Source organism: Pinus tabuliformis, chromosome 5_2 (genome assembly GCF_031772625.1).
Source record: "Pinus tabuliformis cultivar Carrire ecotype Pingquan chromosome 5_2, CPIR1, whole genome shotgun sequence".
Classification (NCBI taxonomy): Eukaryota; Viridiplantae; Streptophyta; class Pinopsida; order Pinales; family Pinaceae; genus Pinus; species Pinus tabuliformis.
The window spans coordinates 987,026,078-987,042,948 of NC_142306.1; the positions used below are offsets into that span (position 1 = coordinate 987,026,078).

Sequence of the window (16,871 nt, forward strand, 5' to 3'; positions counted from 1 at the left end):
AGCACTGCAAAACAGAAAATCAGTTAGCTGAAATCTTGACAAAACCATTGGGAAAGAAAAGTTTTGATCATTTCAGGAAATGTCTGGGTATGCAGAAAAACCCAGCAGTTGAAATTAAGGGGGAGTGTTGGAATTTAATTCCAACTGCAACATAAACAACTGGACAGAAATCTGATTTGCTGTAGATATTCCAGACTGTTGGATGCCTCAAAGTCGTGCTTGATATTTTCCACATTAATGTGCATTAAATTTTCAGCATTAAATTCCCCTGCAACAGCCGACTTCATTTCTTCAAAAGGCATCACCGCTTGCTGCATTCAATACGCAGATAAGCTTTAGAAGATATTTGTATTATTTTATTGTTTAAAGACAAATATGTTTTAACATATAAATGTAATGAACAGCAGTTCTTTTCGAATGTTAGAAGAATGACAGAGAGTCTTTTTTTTGTAACGCACAGCAGTGCTGAAACTGTAATTTTCTGAGATAGCAGAAATTGGTTTGTGGAACTGAAGCGTTCCTGTTGTAATCCCTCTGTCAAGAGGAAGATGCTCTTCAGCATAGATTGGTAAATCCCTCTGTTAAAAGGAAGATGCTTTTTAGAATAGACAGTTGTGAAATCCCTCTGTCAAAAGGAAGATGCTTTTCAGCATAGACTGGTGAATCCCTCTGTTAAGAAGAAGATGTTTTGTAATAGCAATTGTGAAAATCCCTCTATGTGAGGAAGACGAATTTGTATCAGTTGGTTTACTCTTTATAAATAGAAGTTTTATTTGCGCGTTGTTGTTACACCGTAAGCAGAAAATAGTTGCGCGTTGTTGTTACACCGTAACCAGAAAATAGTCTTGACGTCAAAACAGAGTGTTGCTGATACATCAGTTTCAGCATTGCTGAAACACCGATTCTGTTACACTGCAAACAACAACTGACGAAACTGCGTTGCTAAAACACTGGTTTCCGCGTTGCTGAAACACCGTATTCCGCAAACGATTTTTATTTCCGCTGTGTTAAAACAGAGTATTGTTCTGTTTTTCAGTTTTGTTTAGTATCAGAAATTCCAACAGTCAAAGCCGGCCTATCATTGTGGACTCCCACTGGCATATCATCCGAACGTAGCAGAATCGACATTGAACAACCTCAATACAAAACAGCGATTCATGCTCAGTTATATACCTCAACCAACATTGAACATCCTCATTCATTAATATCAAGTTCGAAACCACTGTAACACAGTAGCAGTTGTTTGATTAAATCCATTATATGGGCCAACCAATATTGAACATCTGAATTCCTTGTCAAGTTTGATGCAAAACCATTCTGACATATATTTAATTACATCGGTTAGATACCACAATCAAAATTAGACATTCTCATTCCTTGATATCAAGTTTGATACAATACCACTGTAACAGAGTAACAGCTGCTTGATTACATCAGTTTTAGATAACGAAGGGAGGCGCACCAACTAGACTAAAGATATTCTAGGTCCTAAAAACATAATCAGAAATCTTTGTTATTCTATTCGTATTGCCAAAAAAAGGCTCGGACTGCTCTTGCAAAATTTGACACGGAACAACTAACCAGGCACCAGAGAGTAGCTGCATGCTGTATGCCTCACTGGAGGGCCACACCTCCACCTTAGATCCATGGAAAACCAAATTCAAATATATACGATTATTATAACAGATGACCCTACAAGATGACCAGAAAAAGAAACGACATCTCAAACGTGAACTGCAGAAAGTGTTTCTAATTGCTTGTCTTTTCAAATCCTCACCACCGAGGATTTGGCGGCCTGCTGTTTGCTGCGGAGACTCTGGATCCCCACCCAAGCAACTATTTGCTTGTGTCATCCTTGTGTACAACAACTTCAATGAAGCATAAGCAATCCTCTTTGGGGCCTAAGGAAATTTCAATAGCCTCTACAAGCTCTTCTTCTGTTTTAACCTGCACAGAATAGAAGCAGCGCTGTTAAATGAAAACAAAAATACTTATGCAGTTAAATGGCCACTGACATCCGAGAAAATGGTCCATCCATTGGTGAAATGATACAAAACCATGCAGAGCCGACAAGAACAAAATACTCCTGGAATAAGAATCAACAAGAAAATCAAACAGAATAAAATCATGCTTGAGATATTTCAGCAAAACAGATTAATGGGCATCCCGCATTTTCTAAGGTTGATACAAAACCATGCAGAGCTGACAAGAACACAAAACTCCCATTCAATAAACCAAAACTTCCATTAAATAAACCAGCAGATTAATAAGTCATGTTTTGCATATTACAGCAAAAACTGTCTAATAAGGCCATCCTGGCATGATATAAATTTAGAACCATGTAGGGCTGACAGGAACAAAAACACCCATCATAATGAGAATAAAAAAAAGAAACCAGTAGATTCAGATCATTCTAATTTTACTGAGACACAAGTTATTTTCTTGTTTCTCTAATCCGTCAATTGGCTGAGCAACACAGAAACTGCTATTGAAAGTAACCAACACAAAGGTTCCTAACAAGAAATACAGTTGTCCCTCAGCTGACATGCTGGTTTGTAAAGTCGACAGTGCAATAGATACCTCAATAGATGTAAACCTATAAAAACAGTCCTCCAATATGATATTGAGTTCTGGCCAATTCAAAGAGGAGTCCTGAAGGCTACAATAATATAATTTTCAAGGAAAAGTAGTTGGTTAGGAAGTGGGCCTTGGCAAATGACAAAATGGACAAGCAACCATACTAAAACAAATCCTTAGCTTATGCAGAAGTACTCCCTTATCAGAAAAAGAAAAAACCTAGAGGCACTGGTAAAAAGGTTGCCCATGCTGTACCTTGACTGCAGTCCAGCATTTTCCTTCACCGTTATGAAGGGCATCTACTAAGCCGGTGTAGTTCCAATTCTTTATAACATTGTATGGTCCATCATGAATTTCGACCTCTATAGTGTATCCTCCATTATTAATCAGAAAAATGATATTATTCTGCCCATTTCGAATCATGGTAGTCTCACTTCCTGGACTGTGACCTGTTCAAATGAGGAGGAATACATTTAGGGATAAAAACTTGCTGAATTTCGGACGAAACAACTAATTCAAAGGAATTCAATATTTCAAATCTTATGTACATTGGTACTCTATCATTGTTCTCCATTAAAACAATATCTCGAAATTTGAAATAAAAATCCTTGCATCTGCACCTGGAAGCTTCCATCACCAATGCATGCGATTACACGCTTGTCTGGCGTTGCTTGAGCATAACCCAGTGTTGCTCCTACAGACCAGCCAATTGATCCATACTGCATTTGGAACTCATACCTGTCAAACACACGTTTAACACGCGGAACAAACTACCTGTAAATATATGGACAATTATACTTGTAAATAGAGCGCCAGCAAAGGAGAGCACCTTAGAAAAGAGTTCAAACAATTGACCTCTCTCTGATCCTCAGATTTAATCCACATAAAGATGCCCCTCATTAGAGAATATTCATTCTCTTTCATCACTCATTGGGTTGTGATGGTAGTATTATTTAGTTATTGATTAACAGTAATCATATATTGTTACGGAATAGATTGTTTGAAAATTAGGCATGCCCATGCATTTACTTCTTCCAAAATTTCCTAACTAAAGCTAAGAAACTAATGGGAAGGAGCATAGAAAACTTCGTTCCTGCTCATACCATTCTAAACACACCCTGACCTTAACATTTCCTCACGTGATCCATATTTTTCTAGAAAGAATAAAGGGTAACTTTGGTTTATAGAAAATCCTTGAAACCATAAATGATATGCAATAATATTGCAATTTTTTTTAGCAAAAGTAATACTTATTAACCAATACTCTCAGCCTCTTGGCAACAAGCAGATTACTGAATTACAGCGTCCTTGACAGAAAAATGATGTTTGACTTACCCACATTTTTCTGGCAATTTAAGCTTCTGGCAATTGAACCAAGAGTCACCAGTTTCAGCAATAACAGCAGTCTCATTTGTTAGCATGCCCTGAAACCAACCATTTTATACCAGTGAATATCTAACAAAAATCCCACTGCATATGGACCCTATAAGAACACAGCCAACTAAACAGTAACTGTCTTACGAATTTTACTTCAGAATTTGGTTAGATTCTATGAGGCCTTGCCTGGATGTGTTTGAATAGTACGTTGACCTTTAAGGGCTCATTTGGTGAACTTTTCAAGGGAATGCCTTCCGGTACGAAAATACGCCGATAATTTTCCAGTGATGTGGGGTTGCGTTGCACCTTCTTTGCAAGGGCCTCTAAGAAATCTTTCATCAATACACACCCAAAAGTTGGTCCATTTCTCAGAGTCACCCTGTCAGGTTGCACTATTATAGCTTTCTCCTTGTTCAATAGTAATGAATATCCCACTGAAGTATAGTCATTGAGAATTGGCCCTGCAAATAAATATGAATCTGCAGATTCAACTATTTCAGCACAGAATGGAGTACTTATTCCACCCCAGTAAGTCCCTATGAAATGAGGATGAGTCTCTGGAACCTGCCCTTTAGCAGACGGCATTACAGCCATCGAATAACCAGATGCATCAGCTAATTTCACAAATGCATTTTTTGCCTGAGCAACCTTCATATTTGACCCACCTATCAACACTGGCTTCACTGCTACATTTAGGAATTCTGTTGTCACGTCCACTGCAGCTTTCAAACTTTTTGGATTGCTTAACCTACCGTGTCAAAAGAAAAAGAAAATTGGGATTAGCCAATGATCAGCAGAACACAGTAGAACTTCATTATTTCAATCTAATCCCGCATCAAACTTTGAATCTTTTTTGGAAATGAATAAAATAAAATTACTCCACGTAATACCACAGACACAAGTTAGCACGGGTAGGCAAAACACCTTGCTTAGCGGAGAAGCGCATTCTACACATAGCCATCTGTGATTTCGTTAGTGATGAACCATGAGTGTTTTTTTAAATTAAACAATGAATCAATATTTGCTTAATAAGAAACAAAATAGTTTTAAGAGAGTAAATAAAAAACATAACAGTTGTAAGAGAGTTATAATTGAAGATATTTAATTAGTAGAATTTGAATATTTTATAAATATTAAATAAGGATGGTTATCACATTTTTTTTGTTTGTAAATTTAATGTATATTAATTAATTTTTTTATAATTTTTTTTATTATGATTATTTTTCTAGTACAGTTTTTTTTATATTAGTGGTATTAAAGCAGAGATGAATGGTATAGAGAATAGCAAAATAGACTTAAACGAATTGAAGAAACAATTAGAGAGATGAATCACCAAGATTGAGGTTGATCTTCAAGGTGACATTTTCTTTCCTTTCTTTTTGGAGACCTTGACCCAACCTTCCTAATGCGGTTTGATCAAAGTGATATGCAAATTGCCATTTCACGCTAAAGAAGAGTTTGTGTCAGAGTTCAAAGAATTCGACTCATAAGCTCGTTTCAATATACCCGGAGAAGCATTATTACTCAATATCTTTGTGCTTGTTGAAGGAGCATAGTCCACATTAGAAACCATAGGAGATGTGTGAGGCCTTGAGTCTTGGACCTTGTCCCTCAGATACATTTCATCATCAACTTCTTCATCCCCTTTCTATGACATAGAGGAGGCCTTGCCCTCCATAGGAGGAGGTTTGAAGGGCTTCCAAATTTTAAATCTGAAATTGCAGATGTTCCACTTCTGTTGAGAATTAAACACTGGGGAAGAATTTTGTAAGTGGTCTGCTTGATGGTAGAAGTTGCAATGAAAATAAGTATTCTCATAGTCTAGAGCCTCAGTCTAGTGAAAATCAACGATGTTTAAATTGATTTGGTCGGGCAACCCTTTATTGATATCGATTTCAGCATAAATTTGACATAGGTGTATAATAGGTGTATACACCAAGCTACCCATGAAAAACATCAGTAATAACACGATGACTCAAAGAGCTGCGAGAAGGCTCAAAGAGTCTCCAATGCTTGAAGGATTGTGTAGCAAGCAATCCAGCATTACCCCAAAACAAGGGCCTTTAAATAAAACTTTCTAATAATCTTGAGATAACACAATGAGTAAGTCTTTTGAACAAAAAATAACCTTACAATTCTTAATCCATATGGAAAAGATCCATGTAGGGAAAAAAACCATTAAAATGAAAAATTAGAACTGCCTCTGAATACACTTAGTGAAAATCCTCATCTCAATAATACCTTATTAATATATATTATTTATATTATTATGTAAATATGTATATTATCATTATACTCTAAATATCATATTTTAGGTTATTGATCATTTTTTATTGCTAATAAATTATATTGTTTTATAAATATGAAAAATATTTCTCTTAAAATAATTAAAGCTCTCGAAGAATTTGATCCAATCAGAGGTTAGAAGATCTAGACTAGTATATATACTCTCTTTATATATATAAACCTCATAACAATCCAGTAAGTGTTAGGATGATATATTACACATGGGAAAAATTATAGTATTATATATGTGTTTTGAAAGTGTATTTTGAGATTTAATTTGTCTAAAATTTTGCAATAATTAATTTAAATTATAAATTTAAATTATCAACTCTAAGATAATATAATACTAGTACCTATAAATTTTTCAAAATATTAAATCTATCTATATAGTCAAAAACCTATTGTAAACCACCAATATCAAAATTTTACCCAAAAACAAATTCACCCCTCCAAAACCCTAAACCATATAATGTTTAAACAACACAAACTAAGCCTCTAGAATTAATCTAGAATAAAAAAAAAGGAGAGGGGATAGATTATTCAAATTTCAAGAATCTATTACCTGGGCGATAAGCAATATGGAATAGGCTGCCCGCTGAAAGTGGGGTGCTCAATGCCAGCAAGATTACAACTGATGTTGATATACACAGGTTTGCTCTTTCTAAGCACTGTGGAAATCGCATAGTCGATGAGCTCCTGGGCATCATCCAAGTGATTCACAATAACCTGCACAGTTTTGAAATACTAACATTCAGACCGTGGATCTAGGAGCAATCCAGTCCTTCGGCCCTTACGAAACCTGCTCAATGCAGGAAATCAACATACAATCCAATACCAATTCCAGTATAAGATCACATTTTACAGAAATCGAAGACCTGAGCGCATGTGACCGCCTGGAAGCAGCGAAGCTCCTGGCTGAAGTCGGGCATCCGAGTGGTATGATGCAGAATGCGGTTGGTGCCATAGTCGTTAGAATTAGGGCCCCCCACGATACAGATGACGGGCAGATTGTCGCTGTAAGCCCCCGCGATCGCGTTGATGACGCTGAGCCCCCCGACTGTGAACGTCACGACGCAGGCCCCCACGCCTCTGGATCGCGCGTAGCCATCGGCTGCGTAGCCGGCGTTGAGCTCGTTGCAGAAGCCTACGAGATTGAGGCCCTGCTCCTCCAGCAGATGGTCCAGTAAGATGAGATTGAAGTCCCCAGGGATCGAGAAAACGTCCGTGACGCCGACCTCAACGAGCCTTCGCGCCAGGTGGCGGCCTACCGTGGAGGAGGAAATCGGCGGATACTCCGCGTCATGACGTTGGTACTGAGGAGAGAGTTGGAGATATTCATATTTCACCTCATCAGCTTCAATGGCTTCAATGTTTGCATCGTGAAAACCAGTGATTGCACTATTATTATTGCTTGAATGGACTCAGAATGGTGAAGCGGCACGATGTTGGACAACTTTTGTGGAAAAAAACATATTATTCACTGAAAAAGCAAGTGTTGGGGAGGTGACTCCAGTTGTTGCCATCATGAACTTGGGATCTTCCGTTTATATTCATAATATTTGTAACAACAAGAAGAGGGGAAGATGTTGAAATATTATTTTCAACTGCATGGCCAGTCCTTTGCCATACCCCTGTAGTGTTGAATCAACTGTCATATCTCTGCATTGATGAATTTGCCATTAAACAGCCGCAGCTCCAGTCCTTTCTTGAATCAGCCATTACACATCGATTTATTACGGAATGGTGGTCACTCACGGAATGATGGTAATTTATTGCTGTGGTTGGTAAATGTAGGTAGGATTTTAATTTTACTTTATTTTAATTCATAGGTGTAGTTTTGTTTTTACAGAAAAAAGGGAAAAATGTGAAGTTCAGTTTTGTTGAACATGAAAAATGTAATGTGAGACACAGCAGTGTGTTAATATTTTTTTTAACAGAGATAGAGCTCTCTTTGTAATGCACAGCAGTGCAAAAGTTTTTTTTTTAATGTACACAGCAGCGTGTATGTATGAATGAAATTTACACACAACAGTGTAAAATGTTTCAAGAAACAAACAGAGTGTTACAGCAGCGTTCTGAGCAGAAACATAGTGTTAAACAGCGTTAATTCTGAGCAGAAACAGAGTGTTTTGTAGATGCACAAGAGTGCAGACACAGCAGTGCAAAGTGTAGACACAGCAGTGAAAAACGTGTTGATTTTTCATAGGAGACAGAGTATTTTGTTTTCTGTAATGTACAGCAGTACAGACACAGTAATGTAATTTCTATTTACAGCGTGAATTTTTTTTTTAAGTTTTTGAACTGTCTTTAAAGTAGTCTTGTAGAAATCCCTCTGTTAGAGGAAGTATTGTAAATGAATACAATTTCCCTTTTGTTGTGCACTATTGAAATTCAATTTTCAGAAAATATTTTTTTTGTGTTGCTGAAACACCAGTTTCAGCGTTGCTGCAACACCAAATTGCATTGCTGAAACACCGTTTCCAGCAAACGATTTTCAGTTTTCTGTGCTAAAACAGAGTGTTAAAACAGAGCATTTTTTGTTTGTCTGCTATGGAATTATCATAAGTTCCCAACATGATATCAGAGCTAGTCCAGGCTCTTTGAAGTGTCAAAGAAGCTGAAGGAAGGGTTTATTTCTGTAGCAATTTCACCAGCAGAGTGAAGACAGTCAACGAATTTTTTTTACACAGTCAAGTATTGAAAGAATGGCCAGCACCAGCGTGGGTATGTTTAATACCCAGCTCCCACAGTTCAATGGGAAAAACTATGACTATTGGGCCATAACCATGAAGGGTGTATTTGCCTCACAAGATTTATGGGAATTTGTTGAATATGGATTTGAAGAGCCAGCAAATGAAGAAGAGTTTAATGGATTAACTCAGGCAGAAAAAGAGTTGTTGAAGAGCAATAAGAAGAAGGATTCAAAAGCCCTTGTATTCTTATATCAAGCAGTGAATGAGAGTGTGTTTCCAAGAATAGCAACAGCCAAGACATCCAGAGAAGCATGGCAAACTCTCAAGACAACCTATCAAGGCATGGAGAGAGTGAAGACAGCAAAACTACAGTTGCTGAGGAAAGATTTTGAGAATCTGCGCATGAAGGATTCAGACAATATTGACTCATTCTTCACACAAACAATTGGATTGATCACACAGATAAGGTCTCATGGAGAAATTCTTGAAGAAAGGAGGATTGTGAAGAAAATATTGAGGGTCCTACCCTCAAAGTTTGATGTGATTGTCACCACCATAGAAGAGACAAAGGATCTCTCAAACTTTTCAGTTGATGAACTCCATGCATCACTGATAACAGCAGAGGTTGAGTAGAAATGAAAACTCATCTCTAGAGCAAGCCTTCAAGACCCAGATGTCCTTTGGAAGAGAAAGAGGTCAGGGCAGAGGAAACAAGAGAGGAAAAGGCAGAAGTCAAAATAGAGGTGGAAGGAACAGCCCAGCAAATGCTCAAGGAAGAGGCAGCAATCCAAATCAGAACCAAGGCCATGGCAACAGCCAACAAAGTGGACAACATCATGCTCAAGGACAAAGGTATGAAAAATCCAATGTCCAATGTTATTATTGTAAAAAATATGGGCACTATGCCAGTGAATGTAGGAAGAAGCAGCATGATATGAACAATAGATCTAATGCAAATATTACTAGAGAAAATATCAGCCAAGATAATGTATTGTTAGCTTGTAATATGGCTGAAACAAATAGTGAAGATATATGGTTTCTAGATTCCGTTTGTAGTAACCATATGACAGGAAACTTAGCCATGTTTTCTGCTTTAGATCAAAGTGTGAAATCACAAGTCACACTTGGGACTGATAGCAAAATCTATGTTATGGGAAAAGGAGAAGTTAAAATATTTACAAAGAAAGGAGAAATGAAAACCATAGCAGATATCTATTATGTTCCTGGAATGAGGTGTAACCTCTTGAGTATTGGACAGCTTGTCCATAAGGGGTACAATTTTTTCTTTGAGAATGATGTATGCACCATCATGGACAGAGCACCCAGCAAGCGATGCATCGCTGAAGTGAAGACGACAAGGAACAGAATGTTCCCTCTCAGAATATGGGCAGATTTGAAAAATAAAGAAGAAATTGCAGCAATGATACAAGAAGCTTTCCAAAGCGTGCCAAATGATGAAAATTGGTTGTGGCACTTGAGATTTGGACATCTCAACTTTGGAGGTCTTAATTTGTTGAGTAGAAAAGGAATGGTAAGAGGATTACCATTGATAGAGAAACCGGACAGCCTTTGTGAAGGCTGCATATTGGAGAAACAACACAGAGAAAGTTTTCCAACTGGGAAAAGCATAAGGGCAAAGGCACCCTTAGAAATTGTCCACTCAGATTTATGTGGACCGATGCAAGCTCCATCACTTGCAGGCAGCCAATATTTTCTAACATTTATTGATGACTTTACCAGAAAGACTTGGGTTTATTTCCTGAAGAATAAGAGTGAAGTGTTTGAAAAAATTCAAAATTTCAAAGCACTTGTGGAAAATCAGAGTGGGTTGCGCATCAAAGTTTTGAGAACAGATAGAGGAGGTGAGTATATCTCCAAAGAATTTCTGCGGTTTTGCAGAGAAAATGGAATTCACAAGCAATTTACAGCCAGCTATACCCCACAGCAAAATGGAGTTGCTGAAAGGAAAAACAAAACAATCATGGATATGGCAAGAAGCATGTTGAAGGCAAATCATTTGCCAAATGATTATTGGGTTGAAGTTATACATTGTGCAGTATATATTTTGAATAGGTGTCCTACAAAAGCAGTGATGAACAAAGTGCTAGAAGAAGCATGGAGTGGGAGAAAGCAAGGAGTCACCCACATGAAAATTTTTGGTTGTGTGGCTTATGCACACATTCCAAATTAGCTAAGGAAGAAATTGGATAGAAAAGGGGAGAAATGTATTTTCATTGGATACAATGAGGAATCCAAAGCTTACAGGTTGTATATCCCATCCACCAAGAAGTTTTTTGTGAGCAGAGATGTTCAATTTATTGAGGAGGAAGCTTGGGATGGGAACATAGAGAAAACAATTAATGTTAAAAACTGTTTGCCACATGATGATGATGAGGAGGAGTTGGCTAAAACACATCCCCAAATAGCAGCGCGAACAACAGAACAGCAAGAGACACCCTTGAGGAGAAATGAAAGTGCTTCTCCAAGCACACCACAAGGAGGAAATTCAAGTGCTTCTTCAAGCACTTATACACCAAATGAAAGAGGTAAGAAGCTCAGAAATTTAAATGAAATTTATGAACAAGAAGCAGAAAATGAAGGTATGAATTCTTTATTTGCTTTATATTGTCATGTTGAAGACCCTATTCATTTCGAAGATGCAATTAAGGATAGGAAATGGATAGAAGCTATGGATGAGGAGATGAATGCCATAGAAAGAAATAAAACATGGGATTTAGTTGAGCTACCAAAAGGTAAAGAAGTCATTGGAGTTAAATGGGTCTACAAGACCAAGAGTAATGTTGAAGGCAAAATAGAAAGACACAAGGCAAGGCTAGTTGTCAAAGGATACAAACAGCAGTATGGGAGAGATTATGAGGAAACTTTCACACCGGTTGCTAGAATGGAAACCGTGAGAGCAGTGCTGTCCATAGCAGCACAAAACAAGTGGAAAGTTTACCAAATGGACGTGAAGTCAGCATTCCTAAATGGAGTGTTAATGGAAGAGGTTTACATTGAACAAACTCTAGGCTATGAGAAGAAAGGTGAAGAGCATAAAGTGTGCAGATTGAAGAAAGCTCTTTATGGGCTGAAGCAAACGCTAAGAACATGGTACAGTAGGATAGATTCCTTTCTACTGGAAAATGGATTTGAAAAGTGTGAAGGAGAACCCACCCTCTACATCAAAGAAAATGATAGTAAAATACTAATTGTTGTGTTATATGTCGATGATGTTATTTTTACAGGCAATGATGACTATCTTATTGAAAATTTTAAATCAGTCATGAAGGAAGAATTTGAAATGACTGACATGGGTTTGCTGAGATACTTCTTAGGAATAGAAGTAGATCAAAATGAAAATGGAATTTTTATCTCACAAGCAAAATATGTAAATGAAGTGTTGGGCAGATTTAATATGCACGAGTGCAAGGCAGCAATCACTCCCACAGTAATGGGATTAAAACTCAGCAAAGAGGACAGCAGCAAGGATTTTGATCCTAGGTTGTACAAGAGCATAGTTGGCAGCCTCATGTATTTGACTGCAACTAGGCCAGACATAATGTATGTTGTTAGTCTAATTTCCAGATTCATGGAGAGACCAAAAGAAGCACATTGGCAGGCAACAAAAAGGATTTTGAGGTATGTTAAAGGTACTAAAAGGTTTGGGATTTTATATACTGTCTCAGAATGTTCAGATTTAGTTGGATACACAGACAGTGATTGGGCTGGAAGTGTAGATGATCGGAAAAGCACTTCCGGTTATGTTTTTCACATGAGTTCAGGAGCCATTTCATGGGCTTCCAAGAAACAGCCAATTGTGGCATTGTCTACAGCAGAAGCAGAGTACGTGGCAGCTACAACAGCAACATGTCAAGCAGTTTGGATGAGAAGGATGTTAAGGAGCTTAGGCCAAGAGCAGGCAAAAGGAACTGTGATTTATTGTGACAACAGTTCTGCTATTGCATTATCCAAAAATTCTGTGTTTCATAAGAGAACGAAACACATTGACACAAGGTTTCATTATATCAGAGTTGGTAAATAATGGAGAAATTGTCTTAGTACATTGCAAAACTCAAGAGCAGGTTGCAGACATTCTAACCAAGCCTTTGGGATAGAAAAGTTTTGAGTTTTTGAGGAAATTTCTGGGTATGACTGATAACCCAGCAGTTGAAACTAAAGGGGAGTGTTGAAATATTATTTTCAACTGCAAGGCCAGTCCTTTGCCATACCCCTGTACTGTTGAATCAATTGCCATACCTCTGCATTGATGAATTTGCCATTAAACAGCCACAGCTCCAGTCCTTTCTTGAATCAGCCATTACACAACGATTTATTACGGAATGGTGGTCACTCATGGAATGATGGTAATTTATTGCTGTGGTTGGTAAATGTAGGTAGGATTTTAATTTTATTTTATTTTAATTCACAGGTGTAGTTTTGTTTTTACGGCAAAAAGGGAAAAATGTGAAGTTCAGTTTTGTTGAACATGAAAAATGTAATGTGAGACACAACAGTGTGTAGATCTTTTTTTTAACAGAGATAGAGCTCTCTTTGTAATGCACAACAGTGCAAAAGTTTTTTTTTTTTAATGTACACAGCAGCGTGTATGTATGAATGAAATTTACACACAGCAGTGTAAAATGTTTCAAGAAACAAACAGAGTGTTACAGCAGTGTTCTGAGCAGAAACAGAGTGTTACAGCAGTGTTAATTCTGAGCAGAAACAGAGTGTTTTGTAGATGCAAGGAGTGCAGACATAGTAGTGCAAAGTGTAGACACAGCAGTGAAAAACAACGTGTTGATTTTTCAGAGGAGACAGAGTATTTTGTTTTCTGTAATGTACAGTAGTACAGACACAGTAATGTAATTTCTATTTACAGCGTGAAGTTTTTTTTTAAGTTTTTGAACTGTCTTTAAAGTAGTCTTGTAGAAATCCCTCTGTTAGAGGAAGTAATGTAAATGAATACAATTTCCCTTTTGTTGTGCACTGTTGAAATTCAGTTTTTAGAAAATATTTTTTTTTGTGTTGCTGAAACTGGTGTTTCAGCGTTGCTGCAACACCAAACTGTGTTGCTGAAACACCGTTTCCAACAAACGATTTTCAGTTTTCTGTGCTAAAATAGAGTGTTAAAACAGAGCATTTTTTTTGTCTTTCTGTTATGGAATTATCATAAGTTCCCAACAGAAGAAGGTGATCCAGAACTATTCCTACTCATTTCAAAAGAAACTCCACCACAGCTAGACAACCGCAGGAGTAGCAGTTCGGCCGCCATATTTATATCCATAGAGTTATGTAATAATACGACAAGCAATCTTAATTCAGAAAGCAATAAACAGGATTGGAGAATTTATATAGGCTTTTTTTCTAATGGAAATTATATTGTAGACTAGGCTCAGGCAAGTTCGGGAAATTTTTTTTATATGGGAGAGTAAGACTAGTTACTCTGTATGTAGCAGATATATATGAGCCGCAAAGAAGAGGAGCACAAGAAAACTGCATATCATTGCAGGGATGTAATGGAAGTCTTGAATTAAATTAAAATGATTGATATCTTTATAGCTGGAACGATATGTTCTCTAAGACATTTGGCATGCGATTTGGTTTGAGAATTCGGGATGGAATTTCCTATGGGCTTCAGTAGCGATGCGCCGAGTTAGCAGAGTTGACTTAAATTAATTTTTATTATTAATAATAGCCGAGTTAGCAAAGTTGACTTAAATTACCTTTTATTATTAATAATAGCCGAGTTACCAAAGTTGACTTAAATTAATTTTTATTACTAATAATAATTTATTTGCGGCTACCAAAGTTGACTTAAATTAATTTTTATTATTACTAATAATTTATTTGTATTTGTATTGGTATTGAATAATTAGTATTTTTATTTTTAGTGTATTAGTTCTTTGTCATGTTTATGCAGGTGAATTGGAATTTTTTTATATTGAATTTATAATTAATTTAAAGTAAGAAGATATCTAATTTAAGTATGAATTAAGTTGAATTATAATAACTAGATCTCAATATGACGGATTAACTCAAGGTTGTCTTTCAAAATGGTGGCATAGATTATTATGGAAGGGACAAGATCTCTTAAATGTAGGTTTTTTTTGTTATTGTTGGACGGAAAAATATTGATCCGGGAGATTCTTGTTAAGTGAGGATGGGAAGGTCCTCTATTTTGTGATCTAAGTTGGATGAATGAAAATTCTATTGTTCATTTATTTATTCAGTGTTTTTTTGTATTTTCTATTTGGAAAGTGGTTTTCTCTTGTTTTAACCTTGATGCCTTGTGGAATGGAAGCTCACTTGAAGAGTGCTTCTAGACTTACAAACAAAGGTTTATTTCCTCTTCCCTTAAATTATTTATTGCAAGGAATTTGGCTGGGGCCAAACCGTTGTATGTTTGAAGACACTCATGGTTTTCTCTGAAGTTATTTCTCATAATGCAAGATCGTCTTATCTTGAGCAAGTGAAACCGTCGAAAGGGAAGAATATCAAGCTTATGAGAGATGTGGAGGTTTCGACTAGTACAATATGGGGATTCTTTGATGGACCTAGTAAGAGGGATGTTTTTGGTGTGTGTATAGTCATTTTTTCTCCCATAATCTAATGATTAAAATGAAAACTAGGTATTGGCTAAGGCAAAAAATTTACAACTAAACTGCTTGCTATGTGGTGTGCCATGAGGATTATTTGTTGGAAGTAGATAGAAGTATTTAGATTGTTTGGATATTCAAAAGTCTTTATGGACTAGTTCAATGGAAGAGTTGATTTAAGAATCCTTCATTTAAAATCATGCCAAAGGAAAATCCACTAGCTATAGGAGCAATATGATGATGTGCAGGTTCTTCATACAATCAAGGAAAATAATACCATGGTGAATATGTTATCCAAGGAAGCTCTACTATTATATGTTGGGTTAGTTTCCATGTCAAAGGTGTCTAATGGTAATGTGTTGTCTATTTTGTCTTTTAATTTGTTTTATCCTATTCAAATAATATTTAGTTAAGTTTCAAGATATGTTTAAAGTTTAAGATATATCTGAGATTTATTTTCAACCCAATTTTTTAAGTTATCAAGTAAGTTACTATACAACCACGAAATTGTACTTTTTGATTTCCTATGAAATATCAAAAATATGTTTTCTCTTTTGCAAAAAAAATATTGTATTTATATTACTACTAATATTAGTATTTGTTTTTTTAAATCACCATAGAGGATTTATATTACTTTAACCAAAACAAATTACAAAATAGTCTGCCTGATAACATATTAGTATTGTTTTAATATTACTAGAAAATTAGTAAATATGGTTATGTGTAAATTTTTATAGAGTGAAAAATACAATGTGTTATTTTTCATCGCTTAAATTGTATTTTTGAATGCTAAATAAAATATATATAGGACCAAATAAAAAATTTAACCATAAAAACTTATTTTTTTCTATTTATAGATATATATGAAGTTGATATGGACAATTAGTTAACATACATATTCAAATATTTTATTTAAATCTCTTGTTAAAATATTTTTGAAAAGTATAAGATTTAAACATATTCACACATTGTTTTACTTCTAATTACTTTAAAGCATATTCACACATTGTTTTACTTCTAATTACTTTAATGGGTTATGGTTGTGGTTAGCTAATCTCCACAAGTGGATTTTTGAAACCTCTTTTGACTAATGAAATGAATATTTATCCTCTTGCTCATTGTTTTTCTTGTAGTTGTTTTTTATAATATCGAGGATAAGAAGGTCATTTGTGAATCCAAGCCCTAGTTCGAGGGTAGTGTTGGTCTCTTCATGCAACCCTACTCTCCCACCTTTGATCTTGTTATGACGTCAATCTCCACAACTCCAGTATGGGTAAGACTTTTGAACCTTCCCATGCATCTATGGAATCTCTCATCATTATCTTCTATTAGAAATGCATTA

The 16,871-nt window shown here is 36.2% G+C and overlaps 1 pseudogene; it reads right to left on the reverse strand.

Moving 5' to 3' along the window:
• Positions 1-1,410: 1,410 nt before the first annotated feature.
• The window catches only part of LOC149162613 (pyruvate decarboxylase 2-like), a 31,280-nt pseudogene continuing 15,819 nt past the window's right edge, over positions 1,411-16,871 (reverse strand).